At 41.1% G+C, this 20828-nt stretch overlaps 1 protein-coding gene across 12 annotated transcripts in view; it reads left to right on the forward strand.

Annotated features, from left to right (window-relative positions):
- MAGI2 (membrane associated guanylate kinase, WW and PDZ domain containing 2) overlaps positions 1–20828 on the forward strand; it is a 755967-nt gene that overhangs the window by 205077 nt on the left and 530062 nt on the right. The gene's annotated exons all lie outside the window — the stretch shown is intronic.

Raw genomic sequence — 20828 nt, forward strand, 5'->3', positions numbered from 1 at the left:
ACCGGACATCATCTTGGTTTGATCATTGTTTCTCTCTATTACCCCACACTTGCCAGCAAAGAGCAAACAGCTTAAGACAGCATTTGTCAACCTAGTATCCTCTCCTTGCTTCATTATGGATTGGTGATTAAAAATACTTTTACAACTTTCTGGAACATTGCCCAGGCTTTTACTTAGGCATGAACCTGAGCTGCTGTCTTTGGCAGCTGTCTAAAACTCTAAGAGATTCTTTTCGAAGCACGTTTCTCACAAGTTCTCATTAGCAAGATTAACCGAGGTAAAAAAAGTTGTGGGAGGTTAGAAGAACTGAACTCTTTCCCATTAGAAACAATTTGGATGTGGGTACTTTCTGATTTTCTAATAGCCTTCCTATGATCTGATGAATGGGTTGTCCCAAAGGTATAGTTTGTTTGTTTTTCTTTCAAGACGCAACTGGACTTTCTGAAGATGTTTCGCTTCTCATCCAAGAAGCTTCTTCAGCTCTGATTGGATGGTGGGGAGGATGGAAGGATTTATTCTCCTTGCATACAGCTGGTCATAAACTTCATAAACGCAGGGCACAACGTAAAAGAACAAACACATCAGGACTAGATTCAGCTGTCCATCTACATTTAAAAGACACAGGCCATTCTTTTGAAGATAACAAAGTCCATGTTATGGACAGAGGGGACAGCTGGTTTGAAAGAGAGGGTCAAAAATACAAAACATTTGCTAGACCTATTCTTGAATAAAGCTCACCTGTCTGGAACCCATACCACATCTCTGACATTAATACAATTGAACGCGACCAGAAATATTTTACAAGAAGAGTTCTCCGCTCCTCTGAAAACAACAAAATACCTTATACCACCAGACTTGAAATCCTGGGATTAGAAAACTAAGAACTCCGCCGACTCCGACAAGACCTGTGTTTAACACATAGAGTCATTTATTGCAATGTCCTTCCTGTTAAAGACTTCTTCAGCTTCAATCGCAATAATACAAGAGCAAACAATAGATTTAAACTTAATGTGAACCGCTTCAATCTTGATTGCAGAAAATATGACTTTTGTAACAGAGTTGTTAATGCTTGGAATGCACTACCTGACTCTGTGGTCTCTACTCAAAACCCCAAAATCTTCAACCAAAAACTGTCTACTATTGACCTCACCCCATTCCTAAGAGGACTATAAGGGGCGTGCATAAGAGCACAAAAATGCCTACCATTCCTGTCCTATTGTTCCCTTTCATTATATCAAATTAATATAGTTGTTGCATACTTTTGCTTATATATATGTTTATATGATGTGTTGTTGTTTTATGTTGAAGTTTGTGTATACTGTTGTGACAAAATAATAATAAAAAATAAAAAATAAAAAAAGGCCATCTATGTCCAAATTGAGCAGCCCTCCCTCTACAGAGGGGAAGGGATACGACATCATCTATCTCCAGTCTACAACATGGTTTTTTCAGCAGTTCCAAGAAGGCTCTACACCCATTTGTATCACTCAGGTGAGCCTAAGGGCACAGACAAAAAAATTCTACTCTATTCTAAACCTCCAAGTGGCCTCCACGACTCTCTTAAAGGATGCAAATGACCAGCTGTCTGCAAGGACTATAAATCCTTCCATTCCCCACCATCCAGTCAGAGCTGAAGAATCTTCTTGGATGAAAAGTGAAACGTCTTCAGAGAAAAACAAAGGAAGTCCAGTTGCCTCCTGAAAAAGTACCTTTGGGAAAACCATGACCTGGATGACTGAGAATCTCTACAGACTTTTAGCTATATAATTTGGGATGAACACCCTTGGAATGGTGTGGGAATAGGAATGGATTTCCAGAGGAAAAAAAACCCTGAAGACTACAGGAACCAGGAGCATCACTCAGGTGGCCCTGAGGACACAGACAAACCTCCAAGTGGCCTCAACAACCCTCTAAAAGGATGCAAATGACCAGCTGTCTGCAAGGAGTATAAATCCTCCCATTCCCCACCATCCAGTCAGAGATGAAGAAGCTTCTTGGATGAGAAGTGAAACGTCTTCAAAAAAACAAAAAAACAAAGGAAGCCCAGTTGCCTCCCAAAAATGTACCTTTGGAATGTTGTAGGGAAGGGAATTATCATATTGGAGGTTAGAAAAACCAGGTCATACTTTTTCACCTGTCTGAAAAATCTTCCATAGGAGGCATAATTCATCTACGTGGGGATCCAAAAATATATCAGATATTTTTGTTCAATTAGTCACCATGTTATGGTAATAATCTATAGCAAGATGGAAATCATTTGCTAACTTCTGTAAAGCCTTTGATTCAGTGGTACATGACAAAGTACTTCTAAAACTAAAATCCTATGGCATCTTTGTTCCCTCCGTAATTGGATAACCGCATTCCTGTCAAAAGACAACGTGGTCAAAATAGGGAGTGCCCTATCTAGTCCTGTACCTGTTAATAGCGGTGTGCCCCAAGGAAGCATTCTAGAACCAACACTCTTCATACTATACATAAATGACCTTTGCGGTCATATTATAAATAAATGTGTTCTCTTCGCCGATGATGTAAAACTATTTAACAACACCAACAATGCTGCTACCCTTCAAGAAGACCTTGAGTTTGTGTCGGAATGGTCAAACAATTGGCAACTCCAAATCTCAACCAACAAATGCTCTGTCTTACACATTGGCAAAAGGAATCAGAACACAAAATACAAACTGAGTGGACACGACCTTGTAGATGACCCTCACTCTGTCAAGAACCTCATATCAAATGATCTAAGTGCCAAAGCCCACTGTAACAACCGTGCCAAAAAGGCATTAAGGGTTGTAAACCTAATCTTGCGTAGCTTCTTCTCCGGTAATATCACACTACTAACCAGAGCATACAAAACCTTTGCTAGACCAATTCTTGAATACAGCTCATCCGTCTGGAACCCGCACTGCATATCGAACATTAAAACAATTGAACGCGTCCAGAAATATTTCACGAGAAGAGTCCTCCACTCCTCCGCTCGCAATGAAATACCTTATGCCACCAGGCTTGAAATTTTGGGCTTAGAAAATTTAGAACTACGCCGCCTTCGGTATGACCTAAGCATAGTTCATAAAATCATCTGCTACAATATCCTACCTGTCAATGACTACTTCAGCTTCAACCACAACAATACACAAGCACACAATAGATACAAACTTAAGGTAAACCGCACCAAAATCAATTGCAGAAAATGTGACTTCAGCAACCGAGTGGTCAATGCCTGGAATGCACTGCCAGATTCTGTGGTTTCATCCCAAAATCCCCAAAATTTTAACCATAGACTGGCTATTGTTGACCTCACCCCATTCCTAAGAGGTCTGTAAGGGGCGTGCATAAGTACACCAGGGCGCCTACCGTCCCTGTCCTAATGTTTCCTTTAATTGTATTTATTTTATGTATTCAATTCATGTTTATACCTATATATATTATCTAATACATACTCGACAAATAAAATAAACTTAAAAACACAACCAAATATGTTTCGTTATGTCTGGGTGTTATCAGTTTCAAAGATGGAATACGTTAGACGTTATAAAAAATATTGCAATTAATGCAAAAAGGTCTTACATTTTACAGGCAACTTTGCATATGTTTTACAAGTTATTTGAATTTCACATTATTCAACACACGCCATGGGAATATAAATGGATTCCTATCCGATGGCCATATTATTTTGCCACACCAATTATTTTAAATTTGAGATTTAAATGATTCACCCAGGTTTTAGTAATTCAGATCGTTCTCTGACAGTCCTTTGAGGTTTCTTAAAAAGGGTGTCATTGCATATTCAGATGTTTACATACAGTGTTTTTTTTCCCTGTTCTGTTTTTCCCTTGTATATTCTCATTTTCTCCTTTAAAAAAATAACTATATTGAAAATCATGGACTCAAGGACAAGATATGTGCATATTTGATGAAGTAAGAGTGTTATGAGGAAGGTGAAACTTTCAAGCTGGAAAGGAATCAGGGATCTGCTTAGTACAGAGGTCGGCAACCTTAAACACTCAAAGAGCCACAACGGCCCTAACTGGAAGCCCCCTGTTCAATTTTGGAGCCAACCGGAAGTCCAGTTCCCCCCACCATAGAGTCTCCTCCTAGTGTGGCATCTTTTTTCCTCAGCTGACTAGAAGTCTGGTTCCCCCACCATAGAGTCTCCTCCTAGTGTAGCGTCCTTTTTCCTCGGCTGAATGGAAATCTGGTTCCCCCAGCATAGAGTTTCCTCCTAGTGTGGCATCCTTTTTCCTTGGCCAACTGGAAGTCCAGTTCCCCCACCACAGAGTCTCCTCCTAGTGGGGCGTCCTTTTTCCTCAGCTGACTGGAAGTCCAGTTCCCCCACCATAGTGTCTCCTCCTAGCATGGCGTCCTTTTTCCTCGGCCGACTGGAAGTCCAATTCCCCCACCATAGAATCTCCTAGTATGGCGTCCTTTTTCCTCGGCTGACTAGAAGTCTGGTTTCCCCCACCATAGAGTCTCCTCCTAGTGTGGCGTTCTTTTTCCTCGGCTGAATGGAAATCTGGTTCCCCCACCGTAGAGTTTCCTCCTAGTGTGGCATCCTTTTTCCTTGGCCAACTGGAAGTCCAGTTCCCCCACCACAGAGTCTCCTCCTAGTGGGGCGTCCTTTTTCCTCGGCTGACTGGAAGTCCGGTTCCCCCACCATTGAGGCTCCTCCTAGCATGGCATCCTTTTTCCTCGGCCGACTGGAAGTCTGGACCCCCCCACCATAGAGTCTCCTCCTAGCATGGCTTCCTTTTTCCTCTACCTTTCCTAACTGAAAGCCCTATCAATTGTGGAGCTGACTAGTGACAGGGAGCCACAGCAGAGGGATGAAAGAGCCACATGCGGCTCCAGAGCCACAGGTTGCTGACTCCTGGTTTAGTAAGACTCATGACTTCTTAGCTTGATGGATCAAGCCAAATACAGTCCTCGGTTGGTGCTGGTGATCACAACTGCACTCATTTTTGCTATGTACTTGAACCTGATCTTCAAGCCACCCAGCAGGAGTGAATTTATAACTGTTCATATGAATTTAGTCTATTAGTGTAGTGTAAATTGTAAGAGAAGACGAGGCAGAAACTGGAGATGGAATCAAAAGAGGAACCAGCCTAGAATCGCTAAGTAGACACAAAGACCAACTCCTCTTGAATTCCATTGAACCTTATCTAGCACCAAAATAGTGTTAACCATTCGTCAAATAGATTCAAAAATTAACCAAGGTTTATGAAGTTATCATGGTACATGTGATATAAATGGTTTTTATGGCTAGCTAGTTCCATGGAACGGAATTATATGTAATACAGATATTTGATAAAGCTTATAGTCTACTTGTCTGGCAATTTAATGAAGAGGGATATTGCTCACATATTTCATTAAGGTGAAATTGCTTGTACAGTACTACAGATAGATTTTTGCTAAGTTAGATAATCAGGCAGACGTGTCAAAAATATGTCAGCTATCTAACAGCAAGAGCAAAACTATTGTTTCTATGCTGAAGAGGAGTTAAACTGTCTGGTATAAATTGCAGAGTTCAAGTTGTTTTTAATAATTGGAAGAGAAAGTAATATGTAAGTTGCAATTATTTTTGTATTTAAAAATAGAAAAAAGATTATAAAAGATTATAAAATCTTTGAGATTATAAAAAAACAGCTTCAGTTTTTCAGCTAGCAGAGAAATGAGTCATAGGAAATGAAAAATAAAACTATATACATTTTACTGAGACATAAATGCAAATGGTTCGCAGACCACCCAGGGGCATTGCAAGCGTTACAAATACATGAGAATTGACAAATGCCCTAATTTTGATTGTGTGACCTTAGGGATACTGTGTCGACCATAAGTAGAAATACTGATTGTAAGCCACTTCTTAAAAGTGATGTGGTAACGACAAATGTTTATTAATAGAATGGTTGTAAGTTGTAGACTAATTGATTCAAATCAAAGATATGAAAAGATTTCTAAACATTCTTGGTAGAAAATATTATTACATTTCCCCATCACAACCACCAAGGTCATCTAGACACACCAGAGCAAGTGTATGCAAAGACACAAAAATACAATAAAAAGTATTTAGGGAAGAGGATAGTAAGGGGCAAATATATACAGTAAGCTCATTGTTAGCACTAATCTTTTGCACGTCAAAATCTAAGATTGTCTCCTCGATCAAACTCCAAGCTTTGACCAAAATATAGGTTGATGGGTAAAATCTCGGTGAACCCAGAAATAAAGGTTTATCTCTAAATTTTAACTCAAGGAATGATTTTTCTGAATGAAGTTGTTAATAGTTAAAATATTTGATAGGTAAGCAAAATAAAAGTAAAGGTAAAGGTTTCCCTGGCACATATGTGCTAGTCGTTGCCGACTCTAGGGGGCGGTGCTCATCTCCGTTTCAAAGCAATGAAATTTGTGCCCAGTTACAAGAAAGCAGCTTTCAGAGTTAATGTTACATCATTTACTAAATCTGCACTACTATCGGAATGATGAAAAGATGAATAGCAGTGCAGATTTAGTATATAATTTGACAATGTTGAGGGAATTATTTGTTTAGCAGAGTGATGGTGTTTGGGAAAAACCTGTTCTTGCGTCTAGTTGTTCTGGTGTGCAGTGCTCTTTTAGTGTCGTTTTGAGGATAGGAGTTGAAACAATTTATGTCCAGGATGCGAGGGGTCTGTAAATATTTTCACATCCCTCTTTTTGACTCGTGTACTATACAGGTCCTTAATGGAAGGCAGGTTGGTAGCCATTGTTTTTTCTTCATATTTTCTGTATATTCTTAATATATTCCACCCGCCCTCCCTTTCTTCCAATACCAGGTCCCTTTCTCAGATGTATTGGATCACGTTGCCTCATACGGTTCAGGAAGACATTACATCAAACTGAATCTTGTTTTTCAAAGTGGTACAATCCATCTTACGACATTAAGAATTTCATGATCGCAATTGCAGCGTATCTGTATTGGAACGAAATTGAAAGGAAGGATGCAGGTTGTAAAAGAGCAGCAAATATTTCACAATATTTCACATGCCATAATATTTGCAGTCATGCTTTATATAAACGGAGCAATACCAAGTTTTATTACCAGGACTAACACAAAATAATCAAATTCCTTGCGGATTGCAAGCGAAGATTTCGGCTGCTCTAAAGTTATGAACTTACCGCATATTTATTCAAGGGTCGACTCATGGATACTTCATCATCCATTCCCAAATACGTTTACCAAGAAAGGATAGTACAAAATTCCTCAGCGTTTACTTCCAAATGAATTTTGTATAGCGGCTGAGAATTCATATATGAGATGAAACTTCAGTCGTGTTGTTTAGAGAGCAATCCGGTGATACAATTAGGGAGCAATTTCCATTTTTGGCCAATTAAGTAGCAGGCTTGGGGCCTTCACAGTTTTCAGCTCTCTGTCTTTGATTTCAGAACACAGGGTTGGAAGGAGAGAGATATAACCTTGAATTCTCCCTCTGATGCAGAAAAACCACACATTTAGTGTTTGTAACTCTGGAAAGTGATCTTTGGAGACCAGTGTGACACATATAGCTCGATCAACTCCCCTAATTATTAGCTATGGCCCACAGATCACTAGAAAAAAATGTTGGGAACCAATAAACTTTCATCTGGACTTTAACAAACAGTTGAGGGTCAGATTTTACTAACGGTGACATACAGGAGTATTGTTGTGACCCAGGCCCAAGTAGGTAGTAATAAACTTAGTCCGTTGGAAAACAAACTTTATTCGAACAGCTGGGAATTGCTTCATTCCCAGCGTCGTTCAACTCAAAGTAAAACAAATGCCTCCCAACACAAATTCCTCAGTTATCTCACAAACCATAGTCCAATTAGGCAAAGTGCCAAAGACCCTTCCTGGCAAATGTCCAAAAGCCACAAAAACAAAGACGTAGACGAAGCAGAAGACGAAGCAGAAGACGCAGCTACCAACGTTGTTTTCTGGCAAAGCTGAAACACTGGTGCTGGTCTGTTTTAAGCCTCATGCGAGGGGCCAATCATCTCTTGACCTTACTCCCAAGTTGTCCTCTCTGCTTGAGCTGCTCTTGCCTTCTGGCAGCTCTTCTCATGTGTGCATTAGGAACAGGCTCCTCCTGTTCCTCTGCCTCACTACTATCAGTCTCTAGTGGCTCTGGAGGCCGCACCTCACTTCCCGATGGCCCTGGCCTCACCTCAGCCTCATCGCTGTTTGACTCCATTGCCACCTTCGTAGGCTGCTGACAGACCACAATGAGTATTCACTTACCTTCACTACCAGTTCACAAATGTGAGCATGTGCAGAGGGTCAAAAATGGGTATAAGTGGGATGTGATTACGTCCAGACAAGTGGGCGGAGCCATCCGCAGCTGCCGCTACTGGTTCGCCCAAACCAGATAGAATCTGCTAAATACCACCCTGGTAACATAGAAGTCATTTGTATCTGCTTGGGTGGTCCTGTCCTGTATTCTCTGCCCTCTCCCGCTGTTTTTTTTAATGATCACAGTTTCCTTGAACCACAAGATGGGCAGCAAATAAATTGGATAAGAAGAAGAAGAAGAGAAGAGAAAGAACTGGAGAAGATAACAAAACACAAACAAACTTGCAAATGGGAACGGAAGGAGTGCAAGCGAAAGAAAGCAAAGGTAGCACCAAGAGTCATAGCTGCCTTGGGCGCAAGCCCAAAACAATTGGAGCAGCACTTCAACCCTATTGGCATTGACAAACTCCCCATCGGTCAATTGCAAAAGGCAGCTTTTATCTGGGATGGCTTACATCCTGCAGCAATACCTCTAACGCCATCCAACATCCACTTTTGCCTATCCCAGGTTCTTGGGGAGGATTCAATAGGTGGATAAAAAAATGCCAAATCAACATCTGGCTGACTGCGCAATTGACCATATTTTGCCCCCAGAGCAGGGGTGTCAAACTCAATTTGATTGAGAGTTGTGTTTGACCTTGGGTGCCCCGAGGTGTGTGGCTGGGGAGGCATGGTCATCTTGACATCACTTGTCAAGCCTCCTTTTTTAGTCACGCCGACCTGCAGCCCTTTAGAATAGAATGGAATGGAATGGAATGGAATGGAATGGAATGGAATGGAATGGAATGGAATAGAATAGAATAGAATAGAATAGAATAGAATAGAATAGAATAGCATAGCATAGCATAGCATAGCATAGCATAGCATAGCATAGCATAGCATAGCATAGCATAGCATAGAATAGGCCAAGTGTGATTGGACACATAAAGAATTTGTCTTGGTGCATATGCTCTCAGTGTACATAAAAGAAAAGATACGTTCATCAAGGTACAACACTTACAACACTTAATGATAGTCATAGGCTACAATTAAGCACTCAGGAAACAATCAATATCAGTATCAATTATAAGGATACAAGCAACAAAGTTACAGTCATATAGTCATAAGTGGAAAGAGATGGGTGGTGGGAACGATGAGAAGATTAATAGTAGTGCAGATTTAGTAAATAGTTTGACAGTGTTGAGGGAATTATTTGTTTAGCAGAGTGATAGCCTTCATGTGGTGGCCAAACTGTTCTTGTGTCTAGTTGTTCTGGTGTGCAGTGCTCTGTATCGTCGTTTTGAGGGTAGGAGTTGAAACAGTCTTTGTCCAGGATGTGAGGGACCTGTAAATATTTTCACAGCCCTCTTTTTGACTCATGCAGTATACAGGTCCTCAATGGAAGGCAGGTTGGTAGCCATTGTTTCTTTTGCAGTTCTAATTATCCTCTCAAGTTTGTGTCTGTCTTGTTGGGTTGCAGAACCAAACCAGGCAGTTATGGAGGTGCAGATGACAGACTCAATCATTCCTCTGTAGAAGTGGATCAACAGCTCCTTGGGAAGTTTGAGCTTCCTGAGTTGGCGCAGCAAAACGAGAGATCAGGGGGCTGCATGCGGCTCTCCCGATTTCCATTTTCACTGGCAGAGGCACCGTAGGCCGGTCTTTCGTTGTTTACAGGGTGGTCCCATGAGCCATGATCTAAGTACCCCATGGGCTGGATCCAGCCCACGGGCCTTGAGTTTGACAGCCCTGCCGTAGGGGAAAAATGTTTAAAGCGGGGGGCATGCACACTGAAGCAATGGAGATTTCTATATCGCTTTCGCCCAATGAGATTCATGCTAGCCTCTGAGTTTTCATGCAATGTGCCTTTCAGTCTTCAATTCTACTTAATCGAGAATAACGCTTTAATGAATTATTCATTTGATCATATTTAAAGGTTTTGGGTTTTTTTAAAAAAAGAATTAGTAATATAGGCCTCGTTGGGCTTGCTCTGTCCTCCTCTGCATTGATCTCTCATTGTGTAGTTACTGGCTGCCATTTGGATACGAGCAAATAAATTGAAAGCTTTTGAATTTTGAGGACACTTTGAAATTGGTTTGTGTTCTGCAGGATTTGTATTGTTGTATGCTTCAGTAGTAATGGGTGGATATTTTTAATGTGATTTCCATATTTTAACATGTAAGAAGAACATAACTCTCATGAGTGACGGAATAAAACTTGCATCAGTGCTACTAACCAAAAAGCAATAAATATCATTTTAGTTTGTTAAAAACCTGACTGAATTTCAACATACACAAATATTGACAATCCTTGTTGCTTAAAATTCATGATCTCTACCTACTTACATTGCACCATAAGCAGCAAGCTTTCCAAGCAGAAAATTAACATTAGATTAAAACTTAGTAACTGAATTGGAAGTTGATGTCAGGAAAAAAAAGGCAATATCTCATTATCATTTAAATTAATTAGTTTGTAGAGATGGTTTCCTCTACAAATGTGATACTCCGCGAGAAAAGCAATAAATATGCTTCATACTTTATTTAAGATTAATTAATTTGTAGAGTTGGCTTCCTTGCCCAATGTGAGAATCAATGAGAAAAACAATACATAGGCTTAACACTTTATTTATAATAGATGTTAGCATATTAAAATAATGTTAATATATTGTCAGAGATGGGGCCCATTGTAGAAAATCACACCAGGCCAAAAGAGTTAAAATAAAAAGGAGGAATTTTCTTGATATGACATTTGTGATACTTCCTAACTTCATTTCTAAATAGTAATTCACAAGTTTTAGAAAATCAGGGACATGGTGGCTCAATGGCTAAGACGCTGAGCTTGATGATCGAAAGGTCGGCAGTTCAGCTGTTCGAGTCCCTAGTGCCGCATAATGGGGTGAGCTCCCGTTACTTGTCCCAGCTTCTGCCAACCTAGCAGTTCGAAAGCAGGTAAAAAATGCAACTAGAAAAAACAGGGACTACCTTTGGTGGGAAGGTAACAGTGTTCCGTGCGCCTTTGGCATTGAGTCATGCCAACCACATGACTACGGAGACGTCTTTGGACAGTGCTGGCTCTTCGGCTTTGAAATGGAGATGAGCACTGCCCTCTAGAGTCAGGAACGACTAGCATATATGTGCGAGGGGAGCCTTTACCTTTTTCATTTTAGACAACAAATTTATTTCATTTTGTCAGTTGCAATCCCCCTCTCCTAAAAAAAAACGAGAGTGAACTAATCGTGGAACTTCTCTGAAGAACTTTATAGAAGCATCCTTACAACCTTCATAAACAACTGAAATTTGGTAAGCTGATACCAAATAGAACCCAGAAAACATATCTTTTATGAAAAAGCTTATATGTACAAATGTCCAATTGAAGAATAGAATAACAGAATTGGAAAGGACCTTGGAGGTCTTTTAGTCCAAATGCCTGTTCAATCAGGAAATCCTATATCAGTTTTAGATAAATGGTTGTCCAATCTCTCTTAAAAACTTCCAGTGTTGGCGCATCCACAACTTCTGGAGGCAAGTTGTTCCACTAATCAATTGTTCTCACTGTCAGGAAATTTCTCCTTAGTTCTAAGTTGCTTCTCTCCTTGATTAGCTTCCATCTGTTGCTTCTTGTTCTACCCTCAGGTGCTTTGGAGAATAGCTTGACTCCCTCTTCTTTGTGGCAACCCCTGAGATATTGGAAGACTGCTATCATGTCTCCCCTAGTCCTTCTTTTCACTAAACTAGACATACCCAGTTCCTGCAACCATTCTTCATATATTTTAGCCTCCATCCCCCTAATCCTCTTTGCTGCTTTTCTTTGCCTTATTTCCAAGTCTCAACATCTTTTTCACATTGGTAGTTTGCTAAAGCACCTCCTTGGCTCAACTAGTGATTGTAGACGACCTGGAGAAAATATATTATGACACAAATTGGTATTATGACTATTTGCTAAGAAATGATGTAACACCAACTCTGAAAACTGCTTTCCTGTAACTGGGCACAATTTCATTGCCGCATAATGATATAAGCTTACTTTTTCAGTGCTGTTGAAACTTCAACTGGTTGTTAAGTGGATGATTGGTTGTAAGTCAAGGGCTATCTGTACAAGGTTTTTCCTGTTGAAAATCTACACCATGCATCACTCAAAACCCGAGTCCGGGATTCAATTCTGAACCACCGAGCTATAAATGAGTACAAAACTTTTAACTATTTTAGTTCTTTTTGGAAAGAGAAGTGTATGTCTGTCTCTGAGCAATAAACCTAATGAGTCAAATCTCTTATATTCACCCTGAAATTTGGGATATACAGCAATTTATTTTGCAGTATGATTCAAGTGACTCGGCCAATAAATTTACAGCTGTAATAAAAGAAAATTGTTCCTGTGCAGAAAATTAATGGTATTTCCAGTAATTAAGAATCCAACCAGTCTGATCTCTGCTGTTTTCTAACATAGAGTAGAAAACAGCTGAATGCTTTCTCTATTCTTTTTCCTTTGTGAGTAAACCGATAATGGGATCAGGATTTAGAGTGAAACATAATCTGCATTACCACATTAAGTTCTTAATCATTTAACTATTTGCAGTGGAAGTAAATATCGCTTCTAAAAGAGTCTGCGAGGTAGCTAGCATTTCAATCGTTTTTGTTGGAATTCATTGTTAGAATGTATGTTTATGCAACAACTACAGTAGTATTCAGCCAGTAGATGGCAGTATTTACAAATTTGGATCTATGGTATATGATCTCTTGTCCTAAGTAGAGTTTCCTGTTTCCTATTACAGTTAAATAGTTGAGCAGTAAAACACATGGTGACTGTGCTCTTTGTTTGCTCTCTCTGGTGCTTTATATAATCAGAATTTCTGTATGGATTTTTTTTACATGAAAATGCATGTGATCTTTTAATACTAATTTATTTGTGCATTTCAAGGTGATGTTGCCAAAACCAGCCAGTGGTGTTTAGGAATTTTTGTTGATGTTGTTCAGTTCTTAATGTCTGACTCATTGTGACCCCATGGACCACAGCACGTCAGACCCCCTGTTCTCCACTGTTTCCCAAATTCATGTTCATTGCATCAATGACTCTCTCTAACCCTCTCATCCTCTGCTGTCCCATTCTCCTTTTGCCTTCCATCTTTCAACACATCAAGGTCTTCTCCAAGGAGTCCTCTCTTCCCATTTGGTGGCCAAAGTATTTGAGCTGTTTAAGAATTTACTAGTTCCTAAAGCTGCTTAACTGTAGGAGATGACAGGCTGAGCCCGAGGGAGGGGTCAAATGTATCATAAGTCATGACTCCCTGCATGCCCGCAAGAGATCTAAGTCTAGCCCACCTTGAATGACTTATTATTCCCACTCACTTCCCACAACTATTAGTAGCTCAGATTTTTGTAGAGCGCTTAAGCTTGCAATCAACCTTTATACTCATTTGAACTGCCCGAACCTCCTGGTTTCCCTGTTGCTTGATATCAACTTAACATCATAGCTGTAGCTGACTGGGATAGTGTTCATTGGGATATAAACTCCACTCATAACTGTTGAGTTCCCGTCTTCCAACCTGAGATCTTCCAACTCACCAAATTAAACTTTCTGGAACATGCTTGAGCGGGAGGTTGGACTAGAAGACCTTCAAGGTCCTTCCAACCCTATTATTCTATGTTCTATGCGCTAAGATCCTATTCCACACTGAAAATAATATTTCCTGTTTATTTGGAGCTGAATGCACCTAATAGAACCAAGGTGGATGGTCTTTCATTTTATAGAATCATATTCCATTGTAGGTCAGCTATGAAGGATCTGGAATGAAAAGAATGACCCACTGAGGATAAAGATCGAGTTTTCATCCGTTCCAAGTTAAATGTGAAATTAACCCATTCTTTCCTGTTAAATTTAGCATCTTAAGGATATCAGGATACACCCCCCCCCCCCGTGTTCCCTTGCATGTCTAAAAGTCTGTTGGAAAATTTGATTACAGGCAAATCCTAAAAAGCACAATAAGAAGGATATTGAAGTGGATTTTGAATTATTGACTCGGCTGATTTATTTTTATATTCCGCCCACAGTCCTGCAAGGCTTAATATGACTTGCAACAATAACAGACAAACAAAATTACCCCAATGCAACTTAAAATTAAAAAAATCTCATTAGCGACAAGACAAAGCAATAGCCGGAAGCAATTGCTCTAGAAAGGCAGGAATGAATATTGAGAGTACAAGAGAACATCTATTATTTTACATGAAGGTTGCAGGAACCGGGCCTGGCTAGTCTAGTGAAGAGAAGGACCAGGGGAGACATGATAGCAGTCTTCCAATATTTGAGGGGCTGCCACAGAGAGGAGGAAGAGGGTCAAGCTATTTCCCAAAGCACCCGAGGGCAGGACAAGAAGCAATGGGTGTAAACTAATCAAGGAGAGAAGCAACTTAGAACTAAGGAGAAATTTCCTGACCGTGAGAACAATTAATCCGTGGAACTGCTTGCCACTAGAAGTTGTAAATGCTCCAACATTGGAAGTTTTTAAGGAGAGATTGGACAACCATGTGTCTGAAATGGTATACTGTAGGATTTCCTGCCTAAACAGAGGGTTGGACTAGAAGACCTCCAAGGTCCCTTCCAACTCTGTCATTCTGTTATTCTCATTCTCCTTTCTGAATTTTGGTGCCCAGAGAGAGTATTCCAAGTGGCATCTGACTTGGGCGGAATAGAGTCATTTTGTTTTATGAGAAATTTAAGCAATCGTTTTTCATCTGAATAACATCGGTGCGTGCTAAAGTATAATAAATTGTGCATCATCTACCTTCGTGTTCTTTGTTCTCAAGCAATCCTGACAGGCAAAGAATCGGTCAATGTTTCGTGACTTACGGCGTTCACGCCACAAAGACATAGGGAAATCTTTTTTTTTTCTGTTTTTTTTCCTAGAGGAAAAGATTAAAAAAAAATTCATTAGGGAAATACGTAGGCTGATCCATCAAAATGATATCGCATGAAAGAAAGAAAACAAGAGTGGTTAAGAGTCAACGTTTGATTTATAGTTTAAATGTGCTTGGTAAATAAAACCAGAGGTATAAGCATTTGTTTGTGTTTCTCCCTCTCTCTTTCCCAGTCACTCTCTTTCTCTCACACACACTCTTTCTCTCTTTCTCTCCCTTTCTCTCCCTCCCTCTATCTTTCCCTCTCCCTCCCTCTCTCTCTTTCTCGCTCTCTCTTTCTCTCTCCCTCTCTCTTTCTCGCTGTCTCTTTCTCTCTCTCTCTTTCTCTCTCTCTCTCTCACTCACTCACTCTCTCTGAGTCACTCTCCCTCCCTCTCTCTTTCTTTCTCTTTCTCTCTCCTTCTCTCTCTTTCTCACTCATTCTCTTTCTCTCTCTCTCTCTCACTCACTTTCTCTGAGTCACTCTCCTTCCCGCTCTCTTTCTCTCTCTCTCTCAGTCACTCTCTTCCTCCCTCTCTCTCTTTCCCTCTCCTTCCCTCCCTCTCTCTTTCTCTCTCTCTTTCTTCCTCCCTCACTCTCACCCTTTGTTCCTCTTTCTCACTCTCTCCTTCTCTAACTTTCTCCCTCCCCCTCCCTCCCCTCTCTTTCCCACTTACTCTCTTTCTCACTCTCACTCTCACTCTCTCCCTCCCTCCCTCTCCCTCCCTCACTCTCTCCCTCTCTCTCTCTCCCTCACTCCCTCCCTCCCTCTCCCTCACTCACTCTCAGTCTCACTCACTCTCATTGTGGGAAAAATAATAATAATTTACCACGCAGAAGGCTCCGTGCTGTCAGGATAAATTTAGTAAGCGACTGTCCAAAAAAAGTGTGACTATTTTTGGGACCATTGAAGGGTTTCTGCTCTCTGCCTCAGCGCACATGGTTTAACATCAGGTGCCCTGTGACATTTGAGGGGGGGGGGAAGCATAAATTTATAATAGTGGAAATAACCATGATCGACCACTACCTCCAAAGGATGAAATCCCCGCACTATGGCATAGATCAGAAAACAGGAGAGGGGGAGAGAGAGAGAGAGAGAGAGAGAGAGAGAGAGAGAGAGACAGACAGACAGACAGATATTCATGCATACATACATACATGAAGGGACAGACATCGCGATCTCCAGAATTTAAAATATATGTCATTTTTACTTCAGACATGTTAATTCGGGTCTTTTCCCGTGTAAGGTTGAGAGTATCTTGGCAACGTTTCGACGAGGTCTCACTCGTCATCTTCAGGCTGGTGCTTTCGGCTTCGTGCTTGTGCGAGCAAAGCATGGTTGGAGCTGCCGTCTCTCTATAAATACTGGTGGGGAGGTGGGGAGTGTCGGCTTTGTTGCTGTAAGCGGGTTGGTTGGCTCTGTGGTTGCATTTTGATTGTTAGGTGGAGTGGTTGTTTGCAGATTAGTCGGCTGTTTTGTAGCATCCTGTGTGGGTGTGGTCCTAGTTGTATGCCCATAGACGAAACACAACCACCACCCAGAAGCCAGACCACACTGGCACCACCGGCTGCTGCGCCTCCCTCCGACCTCCAAACAAAGCAAACTGATATACGCCATGAACACATGACAAGACTTCAAATTCAGAGCCAAGCCATCTGCTTAGGACATTACATCACAGAACCCAAGAGGCCATAACACCAAAGCTCAGGATGTTACAACACAACGAACCACTCAGGATGTTACAGCAAACGACTCAGGAGGTCACATTCCCAGAACTCAGGACGTTTCCACACAGCCATTACCCAGGTCATTACAATGCAAAAGACTAATGGGCACACAACTAGGACCACACCCACACAGAATGCTACGAAATAGCCGACTAATCTACAAACACCCACTCCACCTACCAATCAAGATACAATCACACAACCAACCAACCCGCTTACAGCAACAAAGCTGACATTCCCCACCTCCCCACCAGTATTTATAGAGAGACGGCAGCTCTGACCACGCTTTGCTTGCACAAGCACGAAGCCGAAAGCACCAGCCTGAAGATGATGAGTCGAAACGTCACCAAGATACTCTCAAACTTACATGGGAAAAGACTCGAATACGCCAAGATCTACATACCTATACCCGTGAAAACCTACAAATATATATATATATATAATATGATATAATATATATATCATATACCACCATCTATCAGTGGTGGTATTCAGCCGGTTCTATCCAGTTCGGGAGAACTGGTAGCGACACCTAAAGGAGGCTCCATCCTCCCACCCAGATGTCATCACATCCCATTTATCCACGTTTTTGGTGCTCTGCGCATGCGCGGAAGGCCCTATGTGCATTCACATTTGCGAACTAGTAGTGATGGTAAGTGAACACCAACCCTGATATATCTGTTTGTGTGTGTGTGTGTGTGAGCTGAATTCTACAATTAATTAAAAAGTTAAGTGGTAGTGAATTCTTTCAGAAGCCATGACTGGCTGACGTTTCGTCATTTGTTTGTGAACATTTATGACAAATGCAGAGAGAAATTGCTTTGGGCATAAAGTTATTTATTGCTGGATTGCAGGCAGCCGAATACCTTTGAAAGGAAATTTCTGGGTTTTCTCATCTATTCGTCAACAGAGAGATTTCAAGTTTGCCGGGGAAGGAGTTTGAGAGGTCTCCATTAATAGTTCATAAAGGGCTTTTCAGAAAAAGATGGAATAAGAAATAAATGTAGGTGGGATTCCAACCGATTAAATCGGATGTGCAAGTTTCCAGGATGGATCTGGCCTTTAATGACAATTAGTCCCGGAGTTACGGCCAAAACTGAGCCCTAAATTTATGCTGCTAAGCAAGACAGTTGCTTAGGGTCACATAATTGATTTTAGGAGGCATGTAGAAGAAAGAACAGCAACAGTAATAATACTACAGGTCGTCCTTGACTTATGACGACAATTGGACCCAAAATTGGTGTTGCTAACCAAGACAGTTAAGTGGGTTTGGCTTCATTTTATGACCTTCCTTGCCATTGCTGTTAAGTGAATCTCTGCAGTCGTTCAGTTAGTAGCACGGTCATTAAGTGAAGCTGGCTTCCCCATTGACTTTGCTGGTCAGAAGGTCGCAAAAGGGGATCACGTGACACACACACACACATACGGAATGCTGCAACCGTCATAAATACGAGTCAGTTGCCAAGCATCTGAATTTGCATCACGTGACCCTGGAGATGATGCTGCAACGGTTGTCAGCGTGAAAATGGTCCTAAGTCACTTTTTTTTAGTGCCGTTGTAACTTTGAATGGTCACTAAATGAACTGTTGTTAAGTCAAGAACTACCGAGAGAGCTTTACCTTTTTCAAGTTGCACACAGTTCCCCTGTGGTGAGACTGGCGGCCACTAAATTTTACAAATAAAATAAATTATAAACATAATGTTGTGTCTGCGCCCCCCGAGCCGGCCCTGCTGCCAGAAAGTGACTTGGACAGTGAGGGGGAAGGGCCGTCAGGACTTACCTCGGGAGCACTGGCCTCCCTAGCTCAGCTCCAGGAGCCAGAGGCAGGCCAGGTGGAAGAGATAACGAGGCCTCCATCCCCTGACTCTTTCCCCCCCCAGGCCACGCCTTCAGACCCAGCTGATGACAATCAGGCTTGGTTGAACCCTAGGTTTCTGTAGGCAGGAGAGGCGGGAACAACAGAAGCAGGGGTGGGGCAGGCCCAGGAAGTGCTGAGTCATGGAGCCACACCCCACAGGATATAAAAGACAGCAAGAGCTGCTGTGTCTCTTTGTAACGGGCAAATCCACTGATTAAGAGCTGAAGTTTGTTTCTAGATGACTCACCAGCGTCGTGGAAGATAACAGAGGCTCTTGGCAGATGCTGGCTATTCTGCTGCCAGAGCTGATAGTGCCGGCTAATTAAGCCATCACTCAGACTGAGGCGAGGGAGGACAGAACACATAAAATCGCACCTTTAGTGTCTGCAGAGCCATAAATTCAGAGGTGGTAATTCAGCCAGTTCGGACTGGTTCGGGCGAACTGGTAGTAGCGACCTGTGACCTCCTATATCGCTGTGTTTTTGATGCTGCACGCATGTGCAGAGGGGTGCGTGTGAGCAAATTGCTGTGTTGTTTGACATCGTACACATGTGGACAGCACGTGAGAGCGAATTGCCGTGTTTTGCGACACCGCATGCGTTCACGTGCACATTTCTGGTGCTGGGCGAACCGGTTGCTACAGTATATGAATCCCACCTCTGCATAAATTCAAGTGTTCCTTCCAGATTTTGCTCAATGAATACAAAAAAAAATTCATTTTTTGTTCCTTCCAGATTTTGCTCAATACTCGGCGCCATGTCACCTATCATATTTTGCCAACACTGTATTTTCTTGACGCATCCATCTTATTGCATTCAGTTTTGGTCGCCACGATGTAAAAAAGATGTTGAGACTCTAGAAAGAGTGCAGAGAAGAGCAACAAAGATAATTAGTGGACTGGAGGCTAAAACATATGAAGAACAGTTGCAGGAACTCGGTATGTCTAGTTTAATGAAAAGAAGGACTAGGGGAGACATGATAGCTGTGTTCCAATATCTCAGGCTCTGCCACAAAGAAGAGGGAGTCAAGCTATTCTCCAAAGCACCTGAGGGTACAACAAGAAGCAATGGGTGGCAACTAATCAAGGAGAGAAGCAACTTAGAACTAAGGAGACATTTCCTGACAGTGAGAACAATTAACCAGTGGAACAGTTTGCCTCCAGAAGTTGTGAATGCTCCAACACTGGAAATTTTTAAGAAGATGTTGGATAACCATTTGTCTGAAGTGGTGTAGGGTTTCCTGCCTGGGCAGGGGGTTGGACTAGAAGGCCTCCAAGGTCCCTTCCAACTCTGTTATAATTATTATTATCTCCTTATCTTTGCCTTATCCTCTCCCATTCAGTCATTATACCAGATTTTCAGTAAATCCTTATGCTCTTTCTGTCAGACTTACATATACTTTGAGTAACTATTAAGCCACAACAGTGCTCTTATTTTTATTGTTTATGTTACTTACATATTAAGAAGACGGTGGAAAAAATTAATAATTTTTCTGAATTTTTGCTGTGCTGCAACTGGCAACCAAATATATTGCCTTAAACACCTACAAATTTTCTACCTTTTAAAGGACTTTAATAAATATTTTAGTCCTGTAGATGGTAGATTTTTGGCCCTTTACCAGATAAGCACTTATGTGGAGTCTTAATAATAAAACAGAGCTGTACAGAATTAATCTGTAAATGTAAGAATTGTTTTTAAAGTTGTTTCTTTGCTATAATTGAGATCAAAATTTTCATACATGGAATTATTTGCCATGTAAACAGCACCTTTTTTTAAAGGTGATGGTAAATTCACTTCAGAGAAAAAAATGATTACGCTCTGGTTTATTCCAATTTCTTTTAAAAGCCGTTTTTAAAAAAAATGTCATCTATTTTAGATACGAATAGAGTGTTAAATCATTCATAAGATAAAATAAAGCAGGTTGAAATGCACTGGTGGAATTTGGGGTGGAAGGATGCTGGACTTTAATATTTTAAATCCATAAATAAATTTACCCATCATATTAAAGTAGAAAAGAGAGAGAGAAAGTTAAAGGAAAAAAAATATTTGCATCAACAAGGTCAGTTTCAAGTTACTG

Source organism: Ahaetulla prasina, chromosome 7 (assembly GCF_028640845.1).
Source record: "Ahaetulla prasina isolate Xishuangbanna chromosome 7, ASM2864084v1, whole genome shotgun sequence".
Taxonomy (NCBI): domain Eukaryota; kingdom Metazoa; phylum Chordata; class Lepidosauria; order Squamata; family Colubridae; genus Ahaetulla; species Ahaetulla prasina.